Genomic DNA, 12,524 nt, shown 5'->3' on the forward strand with positions numbered 1-12,524 from the left:
CTTTCCAGACTAATAGATCATTGTTTGCAATGGTTCTGAGTTTGCTTAAAATTCTGATCATACCAGAGCTTGTCAATGTTTTCCCTAAAATGTCACTCCCAGAAATGAGAAGAACATGCCAAATTTATTCTGACCAGAGCAGAGTGCAATGGGACTATTAAATCACTTGTTTTGAACAGTGTACTGCAGCCTAAGATCACCATAACTTTTTATTTTATTTTATACCATACTGCCAAATTGTTTTAAGTAAAAAACCTTGTCTTTTTCACATGAACTGCTGCCCAATGATATCTAGTAGATGTGTGCTAGATATTCCCTAATTGGAAATTATAAAATACCATTATTAACCAAAATTGCTCAGAATCACAAAATCTGTCTTCTCTTTTCATTGAACTAAGTTCAATGAAACCTCTGCTTCATTGAAGTTACTATATAGACTTTTGAAAAATCAAATTGTTTTAAAGTAATAAATGTATACTCAGGTCCCACTCCTGAAAATGTAACTCAAAGAGATTATTGACAGGAAATAATAATCCTATATGTACAAAAATATTCCTAGTAGCACTATTTATAATACAAAAAAAAAAATAAACCAACTAAGGTATTCATCAATTGGGGAATGGCTGAACAAATTTTGGTATAAGAATGCAATCAAATATCATTGTTCCATACGAAAGAAAAATAACAAAATAATTCAAATAAATATGGGAAAGCATATATTCTCAGTGATTCTGAGCTAAAGAAGGTTGAAAAGGACTATGAAAACACAACATGTGTTAAAGTTAGTACACACACATATTTCAGAATAGGATTAACATTTGGTAAAAAGCAGAAGTTTATGGAACATGTGCAATTATTTACAATATCTTGGTGGAGAAGATGGGTAATGATCCTTGTTTTACCTTGCATGCCTGGTGTTACTATTTTGTTTTCTTATGCTCTTCTTTATATAATCAAATATCTTTACTTATTAATAGAAATGAAAATAAATTTATTATAAAATAAAATACTATATTTCAGTGTGGTAGAAAATTTGGATTTTTTATTAACTTAAATAGGACTATACTTCCCACTTTCCAATTTACTCCTAATCAGTGATGCATTGCTATGGTTTTCTATTCATCAAGCTTCATGGATTCACTCACAGCATTTCTTCCTTGCATTAGCTTAAATATATGGCTTCCAAGTTCATACTTAGTTTACATTTTCCAACCAAAAACTGTATATATTCTTTAGTGTTTGAGAAACTGCAATCTAAGTATAAATGGACCATCCTCTTGTGCCTCTTAAATTCTCCCTGGAAGTATGCCACGGGAAAAGAGCTTACTGAATCTCCTTAGGCATTAGAGGACTCAAAATCACACCTAGATTGATGCTTGTACTAAAACTCTGAAATCAGGGATTCTATAAATAGACAGCTCACTTTCCATATGGTTAAGTATCCTCTGGCATAACCACAATATTTTATTACCCTGACTGTTGCACAAGGTAATGCTCAAAAGTGACACTGCTTTGAGAGGTGATCTTTGAAGCATGCATTGGTTTAATTTCCAGGGTCTGTTAACATTTGAAGAAGAGGGAGATATTAGGGATTCCATATCCTCCACAGTATAGCTAAAGTTTCTTCTTAAAGCTTGTTAAGATAGACTGGGGTGATAGATTTTGAGTGTTTAAGAAAAGTTTATAGTCTGAACAAGTATATGGGACATTTTTCCATTAAAGGATGTGTTCCTTATTCAAAAATAAATTTGTATGGAAAGTGACATCATTGTCAATGGAGAATTGAAACTCAGAGGGTGGTGGTTTGTTTGGTTTGGTTTTTTGCTGTTCTCCCTTTGGTTTCACTTTGAGCAGAATCTATTCTTACCTCTCTTCCCTTCAAGAACAATCACTTTTCTTCTCTCTTTTGCCCTCTTTTTATGATGTGATCAATGTCATTCCTGAATTAGGAAATCCATCTGCCTTCTCCCTCTGTCTTTAAATGCTGCTCTTACTTAAACTAAGCATAAGTCAGACGTGAACAGGTGAGTTTGGCATTTAGTGGAAGGGAGAAGCCAATTATTCACAGGAACCATTTGGTACTAAGGTGATTCTTATTTTCAAAGGGTATTTGGGTTCTATTTTTGCTTTGTATGAATACAAATTCTGAATGAAAGCAATGCTATACCACAAATTATGCTCTATCTGTGTCTTCAAACCTGTGGATAAGAAAATGAATTAAATGTTCTGCCTTATTAAAAAAGTATTTTTCAGTGAGCCAAACTTTCCTCAGACCACCTCCCCCCAAAAAAACTCATTTCCAATTCAATTGAACAAATATTTTTTAGGTACCTACCATGCACAAAACATTCTCATGGGTACTGGGATAAATAATAATGAAAAATAACATAGAACTTCTCTCAAGGAGCTTACAAAGCAGTGGGGATAGTCTCTTTCTCTCTCTCTCTCTCTCTCTCTGACTCTCTCCATCTCTCTCTGTCTCTCTCTCTCTCTCTCTCTCTCTCTCTCACACACACACACACACACACACACAAACACACACAAGTTACACAAAGCAGAATATGTGCAAAGCAGAACATGACTCTCACCATCATGGCCAGAGATAGCAGAATGTCAGGTAAAAGATAGCTCTGGACCAGGGGTGGGGGAAACTGCGGCCTCAAGGCCAAATGTGGCCCTCTAGGTCCTCAGATGGGGCCCTTTGACTGAGTTCAAACTTCACAGAACAAATCCCCTTAATAAAAGGATTTGTTCTGCAAAACTTGGACTCAGTCAAAAGGCACCACCCAAAGACCTAGTAGGCCACATGTGACCTTGAGGCCACAGGTTCCCCACCCCTGTGAGTCTGGACCATAGCTAGGAAAAGTATTGCAACTAGTGGCCAACAGTCAATCATACTAGCCACAAATACAGATCCTTTTGGTGCATTCAATTGTTTGCAGATTCAAATCCAGATAAACCTATAAAGTGTAATAATGGTATGGCTGCATTGTTTGTGATCTCCAGAACACTCCTCTGACATGGTCATCTCTGTGAGTCTCTCTGCAAGTATAGTGACCTTTGTCAGGCAACGAGGGAAGCCATGTGATTCCGTATGCAATAATAATAATAGTTAACATTTATATAACACTTACTCTGTACTAAGCACTGGACTAAGCGCTTTAAAATTATTATTCTCACAATAACCCTGTGAGGTAGGTGCTATTATCCCTATTTTACAGATGAGGACACTGGGACAAACAGAGTGACTTGTCCAGGATCACACAGCTAATAAATGCCTGAGGCTGTATTTGAACTCAGGTCTTCTTAAATCCAGGCAGAGTATTCTATCCACCATACCACCTAGGGTGAGGATCTGTGATTATGGCTACAGTTGGGGCTACCCAAGCAGCTAGGGTTCATTCTCCTAGAACAGGTGAATCTGTGATAAGATCTTTATGTCTTTGAGATGGCAAGTCTAATACTCTGTCCCCATTGACCTAAGGGCATGTTTGAGAACCTCAGTGATAAAAATAAAGGAGTGCACTCAAAGTGCTGAAAGAAATCTTATGAGGAAGATGTCAATTTCATCTGGAAGGCAAAAGAGGTCAGTTTCATCTGGAAGGCATCAGGGAAGGCTTTATGGAAAAAGAGGCACCTACGCTGTATCTTGAAGAAAGAGAATTTCAACAAGCAGCAATATGAAGGAAGTATATTCCAGATTTAAGAGTGGGCTCATGCACATACAGAGAGATAGAAGAAAGTAGGACAAGACTGAAGGATTGCTAATAGTCCAACATTTTGACCACCACCCAAGGATCACAAATTTTACCACACATAAGATATATAGACCAGCTAAGATGTAGCTCTGAGAGTGTTTCTTATCGTAGAAGTTCCTCATGGGAGCGGCAGGGAAGGAAAAGGTGAAAGTCCAATGGATAAAGCATCTACTTTTAGGCAAAGCCTTCAGTAGAATGCACCTCCCTCCAGACTCACAGTCTAATAAACCCGCTCTGCTCCTTCCCTTAGCCCCATAGCGGGGCTACTTACTATATATTTGAATACATTACCATAGCCCACCTTACCGCTTCCCTAAAGCCATTTCTTGCATGCTGTGTGCTGACCCGGAACAAAATAGGGGATATACTGAAATTCCAATATCTAAAATGCTAGAGCTGGATAAAAACTTAGAGGCAATCTATCCCCACTCCCCTCATTTTATAGATAAAGAAATAGGAACCAAGAGAGACGAGTGACCTGACAAAGGTTTCAAAGCTATTAAGTGATAAAGCTGGGACTTCAGCCCAGGGTGCCAGACTCAGAACCCTGTGTGTTTGGCATTATTTCACCTCTGCCCCCATTATGGACACTTTTTCTAGGGTTACGGCTCAGAGATCCGTTAATAAAAGTTTCTGTGTGCAAAAAAAAAAAATCACATGAGCTTCCCCCAACATAATTAAGTTGGTTGTCACAAGACAGACACAAAGTTTACTAGAAGCCTTTTCTACTTGGTAGGAACTTTCACAGATTCTGCTCCCCTGGCACTGCCTTCAAGAACTGGGGGGCCCCTCCATGGTAACATGAGACATTGGAGAAGGTCATAATTCCATACGCTAGCCCCAGCTCTTACTGGGCAAAGTGCTGTAAAAGTTAAGATAACAAGGAGGAAAGATTTCTTTTCTTTAGCAGTTTCCAAGCCATTGACAAAAATTGTGGTTTTGCCTAGGACGCATTAATTGGTCCCTTTGCAGATTTTGTCCAGGGCCTACTTTATTCATCCAGCTTAATTCCTAGGCTACCATGACAAAAAGCGTGGCTGACTGTGAGAAGAATTTAGCCTTCTCTGTTATTCACAGGTAGATCCACCCTCAATGAGCAATAAAGTCAGGAATAATTCAGTCAATTTCTCTATCTTGTTACCAGAACATGTCGAAGTTCTTCAGATTCTAAGGGAGAAAGTTGATAGGGAGAATAAAAACCTCTGGAGTGACAATAGCCTTGACCTCTGTTTTCCTCCACTTTCATTCTTTACCATTTTTAATAGCATATTCAGCTGTCCAGCAAGAAATAAAAGGTTTATCTTTAGTTGTCACATGAATTCTTATGGCAATAACATTTGAAGCCTTTTACTAGGACATAAACTGTAAGTTAAAATGTCACAGGATTTTATTAGACAATCTAAACTTAATTGCAAATAAGTTGATGCACTCATAAAAGATGATGTAATACTGCCATTAAAGTCAGCATATGGGAACCACTCAAAGAGCGCAAGGCAGCTACTGAGAGCTCCTCCATCCTCCCACCTAAAAGTCTTGGTTGGATTTGGAAATATGAAGAAGGAAGAATTACATAATTATAGTTACATTATTACCTAATAATAATACACAGAGGTTAACAAAAGGTCAGGCACAAAGGAACTCTCCAATGATGATTTTCTCCCAAGTAATATAGGCATGTAGTACTCCAACTCTTTTTATTGCTAGTATGGACATCGTTGGAAAATTAATGACAAATTTGAATGATGAATCTGCTTTCAAAGAGAAGGATGAGTTTTATGGAAATATGTTTTTATGCCTCTAAGGCCAAGCATGAAGGGAACATAAGACAAGAAAGGTATATCCAGAAGAATCATTGTTCCCAGTTTAAAAAAAAAAACTCCTCCCACCTTCAGATTTCCATAGAATTTATCAATTAAATTATGTATTATATTACTGACAATTAAATATAATTCAGTACTTCAATACTTCAAAGATGAATGATGTGCTATATGCAATCTTCAATCTTCCACCTCCTTCCTTTTTGTAAATGGTCCTTCACATCTGAAATGTATTCCCTCCTCACCTCAATTTCATGGAATTCTTAGCATCCTTAAAAGCATAGTTCAGGTATGACCTCCCATAGAAAGCCATTCCTGCTTCCCCTCAGTTATTAGCAAACTTTCCTTCTTGAAATAACTTACTGTATACTTTGTATTTACTTACTTGTGTGTATGTTGACTCCTTCAATAGAATATAAGCTCCTTGAGGGCAAGGACTGTTTTAGATTTGTCTCTATATCCCCAGAAGGTGTTTAACAAATGTTCACTAAATGAATGCCTGGATTTCATCATTGTGGACACTCTTTCTGAGGCTGCAACTCAGAGATGTTCATAAAGATTTCTATGAAGAAAGTTTAAAAAAAAAAAAAAAGAAAAGAAAAAGAAAAAAATAGTTACCACCATTCTTCCAGGGATGAGCATCCCTAATCATAGTTAAGTTGGTTGTCACAAGATAGACCACAAAGTTTGACTTAGTGAGCATACTAGAAGCTTTTCCTGATTGGCAGGAACTTTCAGATTTTGCTCTCCTGGCATTGCCTTCAAGACCTGGGGATCACCTTTACAGTAACATAAGACATTGGAGAAGGACATTCTTTAGTGCAGAAAGAACAAACAGAAAATAAATTTTATTTAATCTACTGTTACAAGAAATACTTTTACAAAAAGTTGTAATTTTATTATTTTAACACTTTCATTATTTCAACACTGTCTAGTGTTCAAGCAACACTGACCTCCCTTTACTTAACTGGTGTCCTTCAAGTCTCAGATAAAAAAATCTCATCTTCAAGAAGACTTTTCCAATCCTCCATAATCTTAGTGCCTTTCCACAGAGATTATTTCCAATTTATTCTGTATGTATTTTGTTTGTACATAGTTATTTTCATGTTGTCACCTGCATTGGACTGAGAGCTCCTTGAGAAAAGAGACTGTTTTTTTGTTTGGTGGCTTGCTTTTTCTTACTTTTGTTTAGTACAGTTCCAGGCAGGTAGTAGGAATTAGATAAATGCTTGTTGATTTGATTTAATATATGGTCTAAAGAATTTGTACCAATCCATTTTATCCTTGTTTTGCATTTTCTCCTACTTATCAATTAGCTTTAAGCATTTTGACTAACCACCCCCCCTCCAAAGAGTTAAAGATTTGTAAATGAGAATTTAAATGCCTTGGGTGAACTCTTCAGATGTCTTCTTTTATAAAATCCTTAGATAACATGAATAAACACCACCTCTGAATTTTTACTTTCTGTGAACTCAGATTTTCACACTGTTTTTTGATATATTGTAAAAAATAGTTGTCTCACTTTATTTCAAAGTGGTCCTGACTCTCACAATTTCCTTTTAATCAAATATTTATCAAAATGAGACCTGTGTCAAATCCCAATTTTAAAAAAGGAAACTGTTCAAAGAAAGAGACAAACGAAATTAGGATGCATATGTCCACATTTTAATTTCTCTCAAGCTGACTTGACATATATTGTATAGAAGTTAATCCAAAACTGGGCCCCCCTAAAGGGGCCAGTTCAGAATTGACTCAATTTGGGACTTGGGAATACAGAGATATATATACCTTTTCTACAGGGGTTGATATCAACCCACCATCATTCCAGACCACTCCCAGACTTAGTCTATCTAGGCAGAAGAATCTGTCTCCACCCAAGCCTGAGCAGGATAAAATCAATTTAGCCTTGAGTCAGGTTTGACCAGGATAAGAAGATTCAATGCAATCTCATTATCAGTAATGTCCTTCTGAAGAATTTTGGAGTAGAAGGCTGGGGGTGGGGGGTGAAGCTCTAAGTTGCAAAGATAGAAAAAAAATCATTTTTAACACCCGCTAACCTGAGAAAAAAGTAAGGCCTATGTTATCCTGTCCCTTGCCATAGTGTTGTGTTGTATTCTGTTCAGTTAGTTTAGTAAGGACTAAGAAAGTTTAACCTAAAGAAAAAGAAAATTTATGGAGGCAGAAGTTATTTGTCTTCAACTGCTTGAAGATGAAAGATGTATTAAATGTGTTTTGTTCAGTCACAGAGGACAGAATCAGAAGCAATGTGGAAAGTGGAATAGAGGAAAGTTTCTTCTTGATGTAAAGGAAGACTTTCTCATAATTTAAGAGCTATCCAAAGATCAAAAGGACTGCCTAAGAAGGTAGTAAGGTCCCCATACCTGGAGGACTTCAAGGAGAGGTTGAATAACTATTTCTGTAGGATGTTATAGAGTGGATTGCCATTCCTGTTTGTTAAACTAGATGACTTCTGAATTCCCTTCCTCCTCTGAGATTCCTTCCTACTCTGCCACATTGATAAACTGACTGATTCATGTCAGGTACATAGTAAGTTCTCCATAAATGTATGTTGATTGGTTGCTTGTAAACTGGTTCTAGAATAGGAAGAATATGAAATATAAAAGAGCAATAATATTTTAAGGAATATGTGACTAGCATGGAAATATTTTCAGGGGATTCATTTTTTCTCCTGTCATTAATGCCAACTTCTTGTATTGGGGAAATCTAAGTTTACAGAATAGTATTCTAATATTCAAGATCTAACAAAGACAGTGCAGGGACACTCATCTTTTTTCATGACATATAGCTCCACTGTAGCATGGTGACAGGGTAACTTTAAAGCCATGGCAAGTTAATCGCACGCTGATGGAGACCATTGCCCACGGATGAGTTCAGTGTTGGGAAGTGAACCACAGCCAATATCATTATATTTCAAGTCCTCTTAGATAAGTTATCAAATATATAGAGTTCAATCCTTCCACAAATACTATTGCTTTGACAGGTGAACTATAAAATTCTGGAAATGATAAATGCTAGTGAAGAAAGTTTGGGGAAGGTAGGATTAGGAAAGTAGGTGGGGAGAAGAGAAATGGGGATCCCTGTGCATACGAGCATGGCAAAATTCTATGCTTGCCTTCCTGTGACTCTGGGTCTGCACTAATCACTGGCAATCAACTTAGAACAGGGGCACAGTCAATGAATAGAACATTACCGAGAAAGAGCTACTAAGGAACTCTATATCAATTAACACGGCAAATTAAAGCTTGAATGAGTCGATTGCTAATGGTGCATGATTTGCATTTAAAGAAGGAAGGTTCAGGAAACAGAGCAAGAAACAAACAAACTTGATGGTTTAGCTCTAGTGAAAAATTTCTTTACTGCCTAGCCTTGGGGTGTAATAAATTGGTCCCCTTAAAAGATCTGTTTTCCGGCAGGTAGGAGATTTCATCCTTTTTAAGTCATCAGCATAAATTAGTGGATCTTTTCACTAGGGTTTTATTTACTAAGCAAGGAAAGTAGATTAGATCATCACTATGTTTTACCATTTGCCTTCTATGATATTTATTCACTTAATAGCTTCATTAAGGAGCTTTCAGAGAGTATATTACTGAGCAGGCCTATAGATCATTGTGCAATAAATTTACAGAACTATTCTTAGCATTTAGCTAATTTGGTCACAGTTTTAATTAAATGTTTCAACTAAAGATTCCCATTTATGTTTAATAAAACTTGTATAAAAATAAATTATTAAACTCTAATTCATCAAAGTTTTTCAAACCCTATAATATGCAAGCAGAATGTATCATGGAGCAGAGATTAATATTTTGAACTATTGTATTGATTTGGAAGCTTTTATGAGTCAAAGAGCTTCAGAAGAATATTGAAATACACAAAATCCTTATGTTTAAGAGCAATTATGCAGTGTTACATGAACAATTTCTGGTTACATGAACAATTTCCTACTTTATAATTTCTAATGAGAAAGCAAATGAAATGAGTCAATCTCTATAGATGTGTTAGATATGTCCTAAAATGCTGGTATAGAATTTGTTCAGGTAACATGCTAAATTATCACAGAATTACAGATCTTCAGAGTTGGAAAGGTCTAAAGAACTCATCAAATTTGGTCATATCTAAACAGGAATTTCTCCTATCTCTTCCTTTCCACTGAGGCTCTAGCCTTGAGATCTTCAAGTGGTAAAGAACACATCTCTTCTCAAGGCGTTGAGGCAGTTTCACTTTAAGACAGCTCCAATTGTTGAACATTTTTCTTTCTTTTTGTTGTTGTTTTTTGCTACACAATGGGGTTAAGTGACTTGCCCAGGGTCACACTGCTAGTTAAGGGTCAAATGTCTGAGGCTGGATTTGAACTCAGGTCCTCCTGACTCCAGGGCTGGTGTGCCACCTAGCTGCCCCATTTGTTGTTGTTGTTGTTGTTGTTTAAAGGAATTTGGTAGGACCGCCTTTTTCTTCTTTTTTTTTTTTTTTTGGTGAGGCAATTAGGGCTAAGTGACTTGCCCAGAGTCACTCACACAGCTAGTGTTATGTGTCTGAGATCAGATTTGAACTCAGGTCCTCCTGACTCCAGGGTCAGTGCTCTATCCACTGCACCACCTAGCTGCCCCTTTTCTTTCTTTTTGGAAGAGAAATTTCATTGGTATTGTTTAAAAATTGTATCACCTACATTTCCCAGGAATGTATATCCCTTCTTTCTCTCTCTCCCAGAGAACAATCCCTTATAACAATAAATTTTAAAAAGGCGAAAATCAGTATAACCAATATATTAAAAAAAGTCTAATATTGTATGCCTTGTTCCATACCAACAGTTCCCCACCTCTGCAAAGTAGCAGGGGGAGGTGACTTAAGAAATATTTTCTTATATCAAATATAAATTTTCCTCCCTATAATCTTCCTACATCTACATTCTAACTAACCCTTTAGATATGTAAAGCTGGCTAACACGCTGCCTCACCTCAGGTCTTCTCCAGATTAAAGATACTAAATTTCTATAAGTTATCCTCATGTGCCATGGTCTCAAGTCTCCTCACCATTCTAGTGGCCCTCCTCTGGATGTGTTTCAGTTTTCAATGGCCTTCCTAAAAGGTGGTACCCAGGACTGAGCACCATACCAGATGTGGTTTGAGTGGGACATCCATCATTGTGATAATATTAGAATTGAACTGATAATCTTAGACATTGAATGAAGGACTATATTACTGTCAAGTCCAGTGCCACCATGCTTAGTGATCATAGACCCTTTGAACTAACAGGGAACTAGCAGCATGTCTTGTACATAGCAGATATTTAATAAATGGGAATCAGATGCAATCTACCCCAACCCCTTATTTTGAAATGAGATCATCAATTTTGAGCCAGAAGAGAACTTCAAGATCATCTTGTCTGTCCAACTCCTTCATTTTATAAAGAAAAACAATGAGCCTGAGAGGGGTTAAAAGTAATTGTCCATCTTTCCACACTGCCCAGAAGAGGGTTCGATACAGTGCTGTTCTTGGTTTCCATTGTAACTTTAAAGAAAAACTTTCATGATGTTTAGAGCCCTAGATATCTTGCAGATGAAGGAGGAGGATGCCCTCAAATTCCTTGCTGCAGGAACCCATTTGGGTGGCACCAATTTGGACTTCCAGATGGAACAGTATATCTACAAAAAAAAAGAGTGATGGCATCTACATCATTAACTTGGAGAGAACTTGGGAAAAGTTTCTGTTGGCAGCTTGTTCCATTGTTACCATTGAAAATCCAGCTGATGTTAGTGTCATCTCATCCAGGAAGACTGGCCAGAGAGCTGTTTTGAAATTTGTTGTTGCCACCGGTGCCATTCTTATTGCTGAACACTTCATACAGGGCACCTTCACTAACAAGATCCAGGCAGCTTTCAGGGAATCTTGCCTCTTAGTGGTCACTGATCCTCAGGCAAATCACCAGCCTCTGACTGAAGCATCATATGTTAATCTCCCAACCATTGCACTGTGCAACACTGACTCCCCATTTTGCTATGTGGACATCACTCAGTGGGTCTAATGTGGTGGATCCTGGACCGCGAAGTCCTACGTGTGTGTGGTGCCATCTCCCACGAACACTCATGGGAGGTTATGCCTGATCTTTACTTCTACAGACACCTAGAGGAGATTCAAAACGAAGAGCCGGCTGTAGCTAAGAAGGAAGTGACAGAGGAGGAGTTTCAGGGTAAATGGACTACACCTGCCCCAGAATTCACTGCTACTCAATCGGAGGTGGCTGATTGGTCCGAGGGAGTACATGTGCCATCTGTGCCCATTCAGCAGTTCCCTACAGAATATTGGAGTGCTCAGCCGGCTACTGAAGACTGGTCTGTGGTTCCTACTGCTCAGGCCGCTGAGTGGGTAAGAACTACCACAGAGTGGTCTTAAGTTTTACCCCAGATGCTCTAATAGCGTTGGAAAAATGCTGATGAAAATAAACATTGGTTTCTTTAAGATAATAATAATAATAATTGCCCAAAGTCTCAAAAGTAGCAGAACCAGGATTTAAGCACAGGCCTTCAAATTCTAAAGCCTTTTTTTGATGGTCAACTGTTGCCTCTATCCAAGTAAACACTGATGTTTGAGAGGTAAGTTTGCACAAGGTCACCTAATCACCTAGTCATTTGCACTAAGTAATTGATGGCTCTGGGACTAGGGACCCAGATCTCCTGACCCCTCAGTCCTGGGATCTTTCTTCTTCCACCAAAAGACAAACCATATAATCTATTTGTTGCTATTAGAGAACACCCTTCGCCCCTTTGCAAGTGAGAATATTTATTATCGCCGTATTTGCTTAAGAGATAAACTCTGCTATGTGGAACAGAAGCTATGATTTCAGGCACTTTGTTTCTTTTAGTCTTCATGCATGTGATGTCAGAGTGATGGACTATAAAATGATGTTCCCTGAAACTTGCTGTGCCAAGATTTTA

At 37.7% G+C, this 12,524-nt stretch overlaps 1 pseudogene; it reads left to right on the forward strand.

The window, feature by feature from the left end:
* The first annotated feature begins 11,121 nt into the window (after positions 1 to 11,121).
* On the forward strand, positions 11,122 to 11,982 carry LOC114036625 (annotated as a pseudogene).
* Positions 11,983 to 12,524: the final 542 nt, after the last annotated feature.

Source organism: Vombatus ursinus, unplaced genomic scaffold, assembly GCF_900497805.2.
Source record: "Vombatus ursinus unplaced genomic scaffold, bare-nosed wombat genome assembly UNPS02000580.1, whole genome shotgun sequence".
In the NCBI taxonomy this organism is placed as follows: domain Eukaryota; kingdom Metazoa; phylum Chordata; class Mammalia; order Diprotodontia; family Vombatidae; genus Vombatus; species Vombatus ursinus.